Here is a 16,045-nt window from a genome sequence, read left to right as displayed (position 1 = left end):
GTGTTTGCGTGGGTTTCCTCCGGGTACTCCGGTTTCCTCCCACACTTCAAAACATACTGTTAGGTTGTTTAGATTGTGAGCCCCATGGGGACAGGGACCAATTTGACATGCCTGTGCAGCGCTGCGTAATCTGTGTGCGCTATATAAATAAAGAATTATTATTATTATTATTATGGTCAAAATAACTAAATATACATGATAAATAGATCATAGTAATCTGTATAGAGGTATGGAAGGTCTAGTCCTCAGAACAAGTCAAGGTATTTGCTTACAAACAAGTATTGCACATTAACCAGAGGATTAACAGAGGACAAGGGACTCATACACAGGTATATAAAGGGTGCACACCACCTGACACGTGTTTCGACTTCAGGGATATGGTCCTGACAAAGCAAGTCGAAACATGCTTCGGGTGTTGTCCACCCTTGGTCTGTATACACCACTTTCCAAATTATTATGCAAATGATATTTAGCTCTGATTTTACTAAATAGTCAATGGGAATGACAATCAGTACAATAAAATTCATCACCCGTTAGAGTATAAATTGAATTTTATTGAACAAACCTCCCAATGATAACATTCTTCAAAACATTCTTCAAAATTAAAAAAAGAACTCAACATGCACCGTTCCGTATGATTAATCACAGCAGAGTTTCAAAACATTTTATAGGTTGTAAAGAACTGAAAATGGTCATTTGTTGAATTTGCAGTATTAGGAGATCACATTCACTGAAATCAAATCAAAATCATGGACCCTTCTTTGATATCACCGTCACAATTCTTGTGAGTTTTTGGAGAGTTTCTGCTTGAATTTCTTTGCATGTTGTCACAATAGCCTCCCAGATCTGCTGATGTGAACTGCCTCTCACCCTTTCGCTTGAAGATACTCCTGAGGTTCTTTAAGAGGTTGAGGTCAGAGGAAGATGGTGGCCACAGCCAATGACACAGAGGAATCTTTGCAGCATGGTGTAGCATCTTCTTTTTGTACCATGGATGAAATTGGTCAGCCAGGAACTCTATATACTTTTCCATGGTCTTTTTCACACCTTCAGGAACCCTAAAGGGGCCTACTAACTCTCTCCCCATGATTCTCCTCATTGCTGATGTTGCAGCCTTGTTGGGACATGGTGGCCATCCACCAAGACTGTTTACATGTAAGTCTGGACCCACTGCAACTGTTTCTGCTTGTGAGCACTGGTTAGGGGTGGTCGAATAGTATGTTTATGCACCACAGCAAGTCTTTGAAGGATCCTACACCTTGAGGTTCGTGGGACTCCACCAGCAGCTTCAAATATCTGTTTGCTGGTTTGCAATGGCATTTTAGCACAATCTCTCTTACAGTAATGCTGCAAATTCAACAAATTAGCATTTTCAATTCTTTACAACCTATAAAATGTTTTGAAACTCCGCTGTGCATAATAATTTGGAACTGTGCATTTAAGTTTTTTTTTATTATGAAGAATTAAATGAATGATACTGTTATCATTGGGAGATTTATTCAATAAAATTCAATTTATGCAGATGATGACTTTTATTATACTGACTGACTGTCATTTGCATCCACCATTTAGGAAAATAATAAATAAATATCATTTGCATAAAAATTGTGTAGACCTGTGTTTGTGTCCCTTGTCTTCTGTTATTCTTCTAGGTCAGTGGTGGCGAACCTATGGCACGGGTGCCAGAGGCGGCACACGGAGCCCTTTTTGTGGGCACCCGGACCATCGCCCTGAATCTTTCTGCAGTTCCAAGCAACTTAAAAGATGCTGCTTTCAGTCATATTTTGATACTTACTTCGCTAATTGGGACTGTAGGAAGAGGGAGAATTAGACAGGGTCAAATTATTTTTGGAGGACCTCCTGCTGGCCCCATGAATATCTATGTACAGAGGGGAACTGGAAAGAAGCTAAAATTATGAAACTTTTCCATCTTTCGACTGTGTTGCTGTCCTCAGGAGGCCAATATGATTAAAAGTTGTGGAACAGGGAGCAATAATTTACTGCTTTAATTTTTGGTTGGCACACAGGTTTGCCAACACTGTTCTAGGTAATGTGTAATACTTGTTTGTAAGCAAATACCTTGACTTGTTCTGAGGACTAGACCTTCCATACCTCCACAGGTTACTGTGATCTATTTATTATGTATATTTAGTTTACCATTGGTGGACTTTTCTTTTGTGTATGTTGTCTTTTTAAATGGATTTGTTTTAATTGATGTAAGAAAGTGTTATTTTATACTTTCTACATTTTGGTTTGTGTTTCCTTTTCCTTTACAGTCAGATATATATTTGGGGATGTTGGATAGAAATTGAATTAGGTTTTTCTGAGACAAGGGAATGTGTCATGTATTGTATATTATGTATTTCATTATTAGACAGTGGACCATATTTACTATTAGTGAGACACACTGCACTACATGCAATTTGCCTCACTAATTTGTTCACGTACCCGAAGTGCATGAACTGTGTGCACCATATTTTTTCTGGTGCTCTCAGTTCTAGGGACATGCACCACATTTCTGTCAAATACGGACCAGAACACCCCTTTCAGTGTGCAGTATTGTGTCACTGAGTGCATAGTGCAGCCGCCATCCAATACTAGTGCAAAAACTTCATAAATACATGTGCAACTAGTTTGAACATGTGTTTATAGCACATACTCCATAGTAAATAGCAGCCACATGACTATAGGAAACTTGTGTTTGGAGATAACTCATTGACTTCAATGGATGTTTTAGATATGCTTTGTGACTTGTGCAGAGGTCTCTAGTCAGGGAAGGGTGGGGGACATGGGCTATGACATCACCTATGGTTAGTGGTGGATGATGTGTGTTCTCACTCCAGCTCTTTATTAGCAGCATTACTTTCGTAATTATGCATGTGCTAGACAATAAGAACTGTAACCATTACTTGCTGTGACCATAAAATGGATATTTAAATAAACATTACCAAAACTCTGCAAAGAATTGGAACAAATTTCTGATGACACATCTTTATCTTTAGGATAGGATCACTTCAAAACAGGAAGTGCATTCCGAAGTTCCGAATATAGTTTTTAATAAAGCAGGGAGAAAAATATCTAACAGGTTAGACCTTCCCCAATCAAATACCGATCTATATTAAGGATAAGATATCAATGTTGTTATCACTAAGAACTTTCAGGGTTAAAGGGAACCCGTCACCACTATTTTCACAAATACAGGTAGTGACAGGTTCCAATAGAGCTCTAGTAACTATCTGACACCCTACTTATAGCTAAAAAATATTCCCCTGAGATTCCCATGTATTCAACTTTATAGTTTTACCTGGTAACTAAGCATGGCTACAGCGAGTCCAGGTGGGCGTGGACTCCTCAGGTTGAGTCCAGCAGCTTTTCTCCATACCTATTGCTGTATGCTGCTATAATGTCATGTGACCAGGGTGACATCATCGCAGGTTCTATAGCTTTTGTAGCATTAGGAACTCTACTTTAAGCATATATGTCATGAAATCACAGCATATTTTATCACATGAAATCACAGCAGGCTGCATGGAGAGAAGTAGAAGTCCATGGAGGCTGCTGTGATTGTTTTATGTTGTCTGATATGTACATGGGGTATAGTTTTCATATTAAGTAGCTCAAGGACCTTTGATGATGTCACCCTGGTCACATGACATTAGGCCACGCCCCCATGGACTCGCTCCAAAGCTGCATAGATACCAGGCAAGATTATAACTCTGATTTTATGGGGATCTGAGGGGAATAATTTTTAGCTACAAGCAGGGTGTCAGATAGTTACTAGGGCTCTATAGGAACCTGTCACTACCTGTATTTGTGAAAATAGTGGTGACGGGTTCCCTTTAAATATCACCTGATTCCATGCAATGTACAGTAAATGTCTCTTAAAATTATGATAGGCAAGTATCAGATCTATTATTTTTCTAAGAGACAGGATATCCAAACATTATGTGTATATTACATACATTGAAGGCTATACAAAAAAGTATCTATCAGAGATAACATTTTCCCTGTACATAAGGCAGGATGTAGTGCTCAGAGGAAAACTTCATCAGTTCCATGTACTTATGCAAACTAGCCACTAAAGGTCAATGGAAAGATAAACAGCTTCCGTTTATGGAACAGAGTTAGAAAACATGCCCTTGTTGATGCTAATTTGACTACCAACAAGGGGACATTGTCACACAAAATAATGTGTACCTCATAAGCGTACAAGCCTTTGCAGCATTCACAGAGACCAATGAGTGTGATAGTGCAGAGACTAGTGTGCCTGAAAATCACCGGCCGACACACCCCCTCCACGCCCCCTGTCTGCAGGGATCTGTAAGATAAGCCGGCAGCATTGCATGTATTGTGTAATCGCTGACGGCTCTCTGCGATTCGGCGCTGTATGTAAGCCTGGCGCGGCCGCAGCTGCTGTTAGTGCAGTGCGGCTGGCCGGCAATTTATAGGAGAAAGTCTGCGGCCACAGGCCACGGTCAGTGCGGCACGGCCGCAACTCGGAGAGCCAGCAGACAGGTCCCCGCAGACAGGAGGTGTGGAGGGGGTGTGTCGGCCGCCCCCCTAATGAATGAGGCCGACTGCCCGGGATAGGAGAATCCGACCTCTTATTTAGTAAGAGGTCGGATCGCTTTAAAGCAATTAACCACAAATACATTTTTTTTAAAAACTGTGTGGGGAGAAAGGGGCTGGGGTGAGGAGTATGGGGGACTTTTATTGATATTTATTAAAAGATGGATCTAGCTTCATCCAATATTATGTTTTAAAATTTTTACAGAGTGCAGGGGGCAGCAGCTTTCACCATAACAGGGTGATCAGGATTATTAGGTAGTGCACATCATCTCAAAATAGATATCGGAAACTGGCAGTGTGTACAGTCACCGAATATGGGATTACGAGACTGTAGCTGTATTTTAAATTGTGGGAGGATCCATGTTTTTTTATTGGGTTCAATTCACATTAGGTTACTATAACCCACTTCTGTGTAGGACTGCCCTTAGGGTTACAGGTCTAGCTCCCCAGTGTTACTGATGTAACAACCCCACGGCGCTATGCACCTCTTTCCAGTATCCTCTGTCTAACAGTCTGAATTATCGATACTACAGCTATCTAGCTATGTTCATATTTTACCCGCTGCCTCTGAATTAAAACCTAAAAACTAGCCCCCCCGACATGTTTCGCCACATGCCGTGTCATCCTAATAATGTTTATTATGTTTATTATTATTAGCCCCGATCCCCCTGAGGACGCCACGGCATGTGGCGAAACATGTCGGGGGGGGGCTAGTTTTTAGGTTTTAATTCAGAGGCAGCGGACAGATAGGCAACCTAGGGTGAAATATGAACATAGCTAGATAGCTGTAGTATCGATAATTCAGACTGTTAGACAGAGGATACTGGCAAGAGGTGCATAGCGCCGTGGGGTTGTTACATCAGTAACACTGGGGAGCTAGACCTGTAACCCTAAGGGCAGTACTACACAGAAGTGAGTTATAGTAACCTAATGTGAATTGAACCCAATAAACAAACATGGATCCCCCCCACAGTATAAAATACAGCTACAGTCTCGTAATCCCATATTCGGTGACTGTACACACTGCCAGTTTCTGATATCTATTTTGAGATGATGTGTACTACCTAATAATCCTGATCACCCTGTTATGGTGAAAGCTGCTGCCCGCTGCACTCTGTAAAAATTTTAAAACATAATATTGGATGAAGCTAGATCCATCTTTTAATAAATATCAATAAAAGTTACTTTTTAGTGACCAATGGGTTCATGTGACCCAATTGGACAAATTTTCTTTGGTTTATAATTGACTTTAATCCAGTCACAATGTGGTCTACATAAAAAAAACTTTTCTGGTTATTTTGTATAGGAGTATGGGGGCACATTTTGTGGGGGTCATTTTCGGGGTGACAGGTCCTCTTTAATATTACAACAGCTTTTCTCTACAGTCTCTATAAATTTGTAGTTCTCTCTGTTTAGGAGTAAACTAACACATGTTAGTAAACTAACCCCCATAATCCCCCATCTGTACATAAAGCTGCTAACTGACTGAAGCACTTTGCTCTGATAAGATACTGTATATAAACCCCTTAACGCACCGCGATGTACATGTACGGCGCCAATCGCTGGTAATTAACTGTCCCAATGTTGGTTCACCTCATCGCCGGAGCTGAACCGGCATCAGGAAACACAGGATGTCTGATGTAACAAACAGCTGAGATCCCTGTGTAACACCCACAGTCAGAGCAACGTTCTCAGGGGTTCCCGATCACTGCTATGACAAAGCTTTGGCATGCAATTTTGTATTGGTTTTATTTGTAATGAATATAACTAAAGCTACCAAAAAATGTCAAAAGTCAATTACAGAATTGTTGTTTTTTGCTATTCAAACCCCCCCCCCCCAAAAAAAAAATGAATACATTTTCATGAATAGGGCATAGCAACCCTCCAAAATTCATAAAAATGCATCTCATCCCGCAAAAAAGCCGGGGCTGTCCCTTATAAACTGGCTGCATCTCGAGGGGCTTAAAAAGTTTCTTTTGTTTACTTAACCTATTTATATATATAAAGTTTGTTGAAAAGTTGAGTGACTAATGAGACAAAGGGATATTTTTTTTACAATATATACTTCTCTTGAAGTAGGACTTTCCAATCAACAGATTTGCTGTAGTGTTTAACTAATACATGTCACTTGCTCTCAGGCAGAGGAATGCATTTTTTAAAACTGATCTGATCTGGTATAAAAACAAATAGGAAGAATGATATAAAAAGCATATCTGGATTACTGAAGCAATGATGTACAAGCACATATTCTTAGTTTGGATAGCAGTTTACTTTTAACACTTTTAACAGCTGACACAATCCTCTAACACACTCGACTGGAGACAATTCTGTCTGGGTCAATCATGAGCATGGTATGAGCTCATGATATGAGCTTGTACCCCCTCCATTGTACCCGCAGTGTCACTTGTTGGAGAGGTCCAATTCGTCCCATGGCATTTCCCTTTTTCCCCTAAATTCCCTCCCTTTCCCCAGTCTTCTCCGGCACCATTCACCACAGAACCATACAGACAGGCAGGCATAGAGGCAGCATAGATCCAACAGTGGGACAATTGAGCCCTAGCGGCATGGAAATCTGGATGTCCTTCCCCCCTTGATCCAGATGACACCCGCTATCTGCCATTCAGAACCTTTGAGACCCAGTGCCGCATCGGAAACCTGTACAGTGTGTGGGCCTCAGAGCCACACAAGAGCATCATGTGGGCCATGGCGGAACACAGCATGCAGGCTGTGTCTACAGGGACTTACTCCATCTGCAGTGTCAACTTGGGCACTGTTTTCTGCTTTCTCCACCATACCTCCTGGTACTAATAACACTGTTATCAATACCAGCCTTGTGAACATCAATGCTACTCAAACTACTTAATTAACATGGAAATAAAAATGTTCGACCGCCATGCCTGTGTGGAACCTCTTATCTTCGGAGAGTGTGGCTGTGGAATAACCATATACCTCAGTTCTCTGTGCTTATTTCCACACCAGGGAGATCCTGCCCTGAGAGGCTGTCATCTCTACATCAGTCACCCGTGCCGCTGCCCCTAGAGGACAACTCCGTTCCTGAGCATGCTGCCATCATTGACCCTAAGCTACTTAAGTTCCTGACAATGAGGACAACAGCGAGGAAACAGAGGTCTCCACGCAGCAGACTCTTTGCTGATCTCAAATAGAGACAAAAGGAAAGACTACTGTCTACCTGCAAGAGTACAATCTTTCTCAAAGTAAGGGCTGCAACCCCTAAAAAACAGGTTCTTTACTGCATTGTATATATGTCCTTCTACTGCTTTTTGCTTTATTCTAGTTGGGCTGAGCCCAAATGCCTTCTCCTATGGAGCCAGAGACTGTCCTGAGACTCTTTCCCTTTATTCTATAAGTCAGAGACTTTCCTGGACTTATCCCCAGCACCCCTCTCTGCTGAACGCAGAGTGAGCCGAATTACCTCTTCTACTGCTAAGGACTGTGCCCCTCATTGATTGTCCTTCATCAAGGACTGTGCCCAATGGACTCTGATGTAAATTCATAGCCCTTACCTGTGTCCCCACCAGATCTTTGTGCTTCTATACCTGAGAGAAAGCTTTGTGATTATCCTGATTTCCCATTGTGACCTTGATTCCGTTCCTGACTCTGATCCCGTGCTGCCTGTCCTAACCTACTGCTACATCCTCGACCATGCCGCAACAAGTCCAACATGCTTTGCAACGGGCTCTGGTGAAAACCGGCTGCCACTTAGACTCAGGTCCCAGGTGTCGCATACATCATCGTCCGTGGTGGTCCAGTGGGTCCACTTCCCCTTGTGCCTGACAAAATGGACATTGCTATATCTAATACTACAGGTAGACATGTGAAACGTTATTTAACATTTATAAGTCATGTACCCATTGAGCTGGTTAATGCCAATGAGATGTTTCCACAAATATAGTAACAAGTATTATATGTTAATATGGATTAAACCTTTGATAGGCTTTGCAGCCAGGTGGAAAAGACAGTCTCAGACCATCTATATTTGTATTTATATCAATTCATGACTGCAGGCTTACGTCTCAAACTGAAGCTTTGTATCTTTGTGGCCTTTGTAAACCGCGGGTCTTAAGGGGACTGGGGTTATCTTAGCTTAGCAGTGACGCTTAGATGTCATACGTTAAGGGTAAGACTGCAAGACGGCAGGTATACTATATATCATATGTCTATGATTATGCCACCTAGGTGATGTGTCCTCGAACAGGCCTTGATGCAAGGAGTTAATTACAGGACATGACACCACGCCTTGCCTAAGAAAACAGTTGGTTTAAGGGTGATAGCTACCAATTGTATTGTAAATTGTGCATGTACTAAGTCCGACACCAACCCCAGTTCCAATTGCCAAGACCGTGAGCAGTTTGTCTCCCCAACACTGTATAAGCTGCAAGCACTTCACCCAAAGTGCACTCTAGTTTTTGCCCCTCCATGGACCTTCTGAAGGCTGTGTATTACCAGCCAACCCCCATCCTTCATTCTCATCCAGACCATAGCTAAGCCGTGGGTAGCTTGTTCACTTAACAAAGGGGTATGCAACAACCCTGCCAATGCATAGCGTGGGTAGTTGTTGCGAATAGTGCCCTTTCCATGCTAGGAGCTGTCTAGGGAGATTGATCAACGCTACAAAAGTGGAATACTTTGTAATTGCAGCCTGGGACCACTGCCTGGGAGGGTAAGAGTTAGCATATCTATTGCCTTTAACCAATGCTGTAAAGCAAGGTGGAAGCTAGTTGCACAGGGACTGTCACTGCGGGAGTATAAAACCTCTTGTGGGTGAGAGCACACAGGCAGTCCTACAGAAGAAGAAAGTTGGTTTGAATTGCTGAGTCAGAAGCAAGGGTGCAGCACCTGCCTGTATATTGCAGAAGTCAGTGTTTCATACTAGGAAGCAGAGGTGTCTCAGGCCCACTGCTTGACACCATGGGCAGGCAGAAACTTCCTATGGACCTGCACTCGGACCAGCTTTCCAGCCTGCTGAATTTGCTCCTGATGTTAGGCCTTTGCTTGCTGTTGAAGTTCCAATACAGAATTGTGGTGATTTGCAAAACACGCCACCGTGTGATCCGTGGATAATGCTGTTCACTATCACAGGCTCCCCATCCATCATCACCCAGGGATCCCTTTATACACCTCAGGGGTTGCCATAGCCCCCATCAGCCTCTCCCTCCACTTTTCTTGCACACACCACCAGCTGCAGACCTGTCAGGCTTTTTGCCCGTCCTCCGGTCCAAATACCAAGCACTGTGACCATAACGGGCCCAAGGTCGCATCAGTCAGCCACTCCGATATTCTGGGTTCCGGCTGCCTCCAGCCAATGAAGAAAGGCTAGGTCTCAGTGGGGGATGTTGCATATGCATCTAATAGCAAAAGATACCTGCAACCAAAGAGTGATTACAGATAGAAAGAATACACAAACTGCACAAAAAGTATATCATACAACTTAGCAGTCACAGACTATATAGAGGGTGCAGAACCTGAAGGGGGCTAGGCCTACACATTGAGACATCAATAACAGATATACCATTTAGGGCTCATAAAATACTTCTCAGGTGCCATCCTAACTTGCTCAGGTCCTCAGCTTTGTTTGCAGAAAATCTTGGTTTCTTCTGGTGGCACTAAACAGGCAATAACACACATATCACAAAATTGATAGACAAGCCAGACACACATGCTCTCTGCCATATATTGTGCCATTACCAGCAGCCCTCAATCTAAAATACCCCCTTTCCTGCAGCTGCCCCCTTTTCTGTAGCCCCCTCCTAATAGTGCTCCTTTTTCTGTTATCTGTCTTTATAAGAAGGGTGCTACAGAAAAGGAGACACTATAATACCCCTTTTTCTGTAGTCCCACACACACACTCCTATAATGTCCCCTGGTCTTTGTCCATAAAATATATTTGTACTGTACATACTCGAGTATAAGCAAAGGCGCCTAATTTAAGCACAAAAAAACTGGAAAAACGTATTGGGGCAGATTTATCAAGCAATCTGAAAGTCAGAATATTTCTAGTTGCCATCAGTAACCAATCACAGCTCCCCTTTAAAATATTCATGAGCACTGGTAAAATGAATGCTGAGCTGTGATTGGTTGCCATGGGCAACTAGAAATATTCTGACTTTCAGACAGCTTGATAAATCTGCCCCAATGACTTCAGTTTAAGCCTAGGTTGGGAAATGCAGCCGCTACTCTTTAATAAAATGGTCAGCAGCCTTCCCTCATTAATGAAATGTCCATGATCCAACAATCATCCCCCCACGTGCTGTCTTTGGGGGGCGTCAATCTTTCCATGGCAGCCCTGAGGACTGATCAGGGCTGTTCGTAGGCAGTGCCGGTAAGATCGATTCTGTGATGAGTGTGCTCTAGAAGACGAGTGCTTCTGGACGTTGAACGCTGAGCTGTGGCATTATGGGCAGGAATGTATTAAGCCTCTTCTTTTAAAGATGACATAGTTGGATAAAAATTTGCTTGGGCAGCCAAGACATCTAAGCTCGGAGTTTTGTGTAATTTGTGTGTACATTATGGAATATGGATATGAATGTTTCTATGATTTTATCTGCTTGGGTTTTCTAAAAAAAATGTTATCCAGAGTAGAGATCCACACAGAATTCTTCTAGCATTTTCTTAAATGCCAGGGTCAGGACCTTACTTCCTTATGTATATTCTGAGTGCATGCTATGGGAGCCACTAATCCGACAATGCGTTCTGTGGAAGGTAGAATCGCAAAAGTGTAGCATTGACACATATAAGGATCTTAAAAATGTATTCAATATACTCACTAAAAATGATTTAAAAAGGCCTTAAATATGAATAAAATCCTGTGATAAACACGCATGGAAACAGGCAAAGCACTCCAGGTTTGGCACTTCTAACATGGTGCACACAGGATACAATTGTTGTATACACCTAAGAAAGTAAGGTTCTGTCCATGGCATTCTGGCGTTTAAGAAAAGCTAGAAGATTTCAATGTGGATCTCTTTTAAATCAAGCAACACTTTATTGATGCATATACCACAGAATAGATTACAGTTTCCTAGTATAATAGCATTACGATTGGATACTGCATCAGAAACAGATGATGGTAACATGTTCAAACCCCCTCCCTGCTATCTAGTCAATTACACCTATCTTCATGACTATTCTATCACTCCGCCATCTCTTTCCAATCCTTGCAGTGTTAGGAGATACACCGCAGTTCACACCCCTAATAGTCGGGCGCGTATCCAGCTCCGTAGCAATTCCTCCAAGGCCAGCCCCGGACAGTCAAGCCACTTACCATCCATGTGGTGTTATTCAATGACCTCTTCACTTCCCTCATTCTCGGCATGGCAGCACCCAACCAGCGCAAGGCAATAGATTTGCCAACTGATATAACACCTTTGCAATCACTAATTGTTGCTTTCTGGTAACCTCAAGCTCTACCACACACCCTAACATGCACACTTTTGGGTTCCCCGGCACAGTCATCCCAAACACTGGCATTCGAAATTTTTTCCAGCTTCCCAGTAAACGGCATGAAATATGCAATGTCGTCACTAGGATGTAAAACAAGCCCTTCTACAGCTCTGTAAACAGAAAAATAACAAAGTTATGGAAACGCAAAAAAAATAAATTTGTGTGGTCTTTAAGGGGTAAATACATTTAGAACAGGAACAGAGATTGTGAGTCAGTTCAGGTCCTGCACCTATTTCTCTGTCTTGTCAGTAAAATTACAAAAATATTGAACAACTCTAACATTGTATCACATTGTTGGGGTCGGAACAGAAGACATTCTTGGACGTCATGGTCTACATAATTTTGTACCTTTATGGTTGCATATTTTTAAATGAGAATAAGAAATAGCACATTTTTTATTTCTAGTGAATAAAAGTTGAGAGGTTTAAAAGGAAACAATTAATCTGCTCTTGGCCATAGTTTCCTGGAAGAGATATGGTCAGGAAGCTGAAGGGGTGGGATAAAAGATACTTCCAGTAGTGTTCCAGTAAAGAGCCCTGCTGTATCACATTCTTCACCTCACAATCAGGTCTGTATGTGATATCAAAACAGAAAATGCGTAGTATTGGAACTTTTAAGAATGACTTCATTGCTTATGTAAATGAGAAAGAACAATGATAGTTCACATTGGCCAATTTACCAAATATTTTCTTGGGATTATGTCAGATAGGAGAAGGAAGCAACTAACATGACACTGATAAACACATGAAATACATTCATTGACAAAAAATACAACAAAAAGGAGTCATTTATTTTAAACTGAATATGTGTGAATGTGTAAGTAATTACAACATTATAGGAAAAGGATATTTTTATTGGGGAGGAACTACTTTTTTTTTTGGTTGCTTCTAGTCAAATACAATATGAAACATTGAAGGCCATTGAAGCATACAGATTCCATATGGTGTCCTGTGGCACAATTGCCAGTAGATGTTGCAGCCGGGCCTCTATATCCTGAATACTCTTAGGGGGTGGGGGATTTATTAGGGACCATATGCCAGTTTTCAGGCATACAAACCCAAAAATAATTCAAATTCTTAATCTGCCAGGAATTGTTAATATTTCCCAATGGGTGCTCATTCCCTGCCCTTGCACACATATGATAAATTTCCCCCATAAAATTCCAAAGCTAGTGTTCCACCTGTTTCCATACATCTCACGACTGAGAAGGCTAAGCAATTTGGCAGACATTTTCTGTAAGCTCTTAGGCCCCTTTCACATGGATGTTGTGGGGATATACATCCGACTGCAAATTTGTAGCTGAATATATATCCCCAAAGACGCCTATGACTCCTAGGTGCGGTATGGTGAGTGCCACCATACTGTGCACGGAAAAAGATAGGGCATGCTCTATCTTTTCCTGTGTTTACGGCCAGGCGCCATACCTTGCTATGGAGAGAGAAGGGGTGAATAGCACTCACCCCTCCTCCTCTCTAGCTCGCAGCTGCATGCTCGTTCGGGCTACAGCCAAGTGAGCATACGTCCATGTGAAGGAGGCCTTACTGTGTGTGGATGAGCAGTATACTTCTGAATAATGACAATTAAAATGCAACTCATGTGGGTGCACAATGTCCTCGCTGAACTGTTAGTGCCCTGAAACATGTAGAATATGTAGTTCTAATACAAAGACAGGATGGAAGTCCTCACCACTAGTCCACCATACTCAAACCTGCTCTGGATATGCTTCTAAAGTTCCAGTTCCAGTCTGTAGTAGTCCCGATTTCTCATACATTGCAGCAATGGAAAAAAATGACACTGCCAGTATTAAAATGTATGCATATTAACTATATGAGATAAAGTATATGCACTTAAACATTGCTTTTTAATTTCCCTGTAGGAGTCTGTCTTCTCATTATTCTTATCCTGAGCCCAGGTATGAACAGGACATCCAAAATCGTCTGTGACCATCGCTTCATACTGCTCTTTGTGAACCGCACCAGGACTATGGAGAGGATGGCGGTGAGGAGAAGCTTGTGTGAAGAGGGCAAGACCTCAGTCATATGACAAAAGGGGTGGTGCTCCAAGCAATACACCATTAGGGGTATGAACTCAGTGGAAGGAACAGCACATAGAAAAACCAATGTTCATACAGTATTATAGAAACATCCATTCTAAAGAATCTTCAGTTGTCACATAAAAAACAATCCAAGATTAAGAAAGTATGATACAAAAAAAACTTGGAAATTCTTGGTAGGCATATATGGTCATATTACGGACACTTTTTAATACATTTAGTGCCACAAGGAACAGTAACTTGTTTCAGCTTTTCAGTGAAGAATATGTATTAATAATGAACACCCTTGTTGCACAGATTGGTTTCTGCTAATCATGACCAAGGGTCATTAGTACCTTTATGTCCAATGTCCTTTAAATGTCAATACATGTGGAACAGCTTTACTAATTTTTTATATATTCCAGTATAAGCCGACCCAAATATAAGCTGAGGCACTTAATTCTACCACATAAAAAAATGTATTGATTCGAGTATAAGCTTGGGTGGGAAATGCATTAGTAACAACCTCTCCTCACTAATGATATGCCCAGCAGCCTGCCCCCTCTAATGAACTGCCCAGCAACCCCCCCCCCCCTCACTAATAAAATGGCCAGCAGTCTCCCCCACTAATAAAATGCCAAGCGGCCTACCTCTGTGATGAAATGTCCCATGCAGCCTCTCCCAGTAATGAAATACCCAGCAGGCTCCCCACTAATAAAATACTCAGCAGCCTCTCCTCAAAAATGAAATTCCCAGCAGCCTCCCCCACAGGTATTTACCACCGGCAATCCATACGGCTCCACTTCCATCTCAGCTTCCTGTGTAACAGAGCTCCTCTGCCTGTGCACACACTCTGTAATTGCAGCTGTAGATTCTGCCTGGAAAGGAGGCAAGAGTTAAATTGGTGTAAGTAATTATCTAATTATGTGGCTGTATTGTTAGCTGGAGTGTGATTGGAGAGTTATTACCACCTGACCAGGGGGAGTATAAAACCCCTGTGCAAGGGGAGCACATGGTCTTGGAATTCAGTCAGAGTGAAGAGAGAGACAGTGTGTGCAGCACACCTTCAGTGCTGCCACAGATACTAATCCCAGGAACTGAGCCAGGAGTCTCTAACCCCAGAGCTGCAGCTTCCACAATTTGGACACAGCTCCACCTCAACTATCCCAGCCTGCATCTACTATCAGGCTTGTGCATCATTCCTGTGGACCACTCTCTATGACCACTCCAGTAATCTGAATCCGATGTTAACCGGTTTTGGCCCGTTGCCTGCTGTCTGCCGTTCAATAAAAGACTGTAAGTTGATTTACACAACGTTCCCCATCCATTACTCTTGGGCTTTTGACACAATTGGAAAGTTAAATCCTGCGCTCAGTCCGAATCAGTTGGATCATCCGACGGCACGCCCCCTAAATTGTGTCGCATGGAAACCAGCACAGATCCGCCAAAAACCTATCACATGCGCCAAAATCCCAGACACTTGTTAAATACCTGTGCAAGCCGTGTAATCCCCAAAAAAGGTGCACAGTCTGATGAAAGTAAGCAGCGTGACCCTTAGTATATGAGCCATTGTATAAAATTGTGCTTAAACGCAAGGCTTTAACAATTTTTACTTATTTTTTTTTTCATTACATTTGAGACTTCAATGTGATAGGATAGTTTTATTTTTATAGAATTTTATTAATAGAATTATCAAATCTATGACTTAAAATGTGAAAAGAAATGTTGTCATTAGTAGTAAATTTAAAAAAATCTTCACCAAAATATGATGTTACATTCTACAAATGCAGAGGGTGCATGTACTTCTGCAAACTGTCAGCTCTGTCTCCCTAAAGCTCCTTCTCCATTCTGCCTTAAACTGACTGGCTCGAAGGGGGCACACTTCAAACAGCTATAACTTGTGAAACATATGTCATATTAAGAAGAGGAATTTAATATTTAATGTTAGTTTACATTCGGGAACGCGGAACTGTGTATAAAAAC

Source organism: Engystomops pustulosus, chromosome 3, assembly GCF_040894005.1.
Source record: "Engystomops pustulosus chromosome 3, aEngPut4.maternal, whole genome shotgun sequence".
NCBI lineage: Eukaryota > Metazoa > Chordata > Amphibia > Anura > Leptodactylidae > Engystomops > Engystomops pustulosus.
This window is presented reverse-complemented; position numbering follows the sequence as displayed.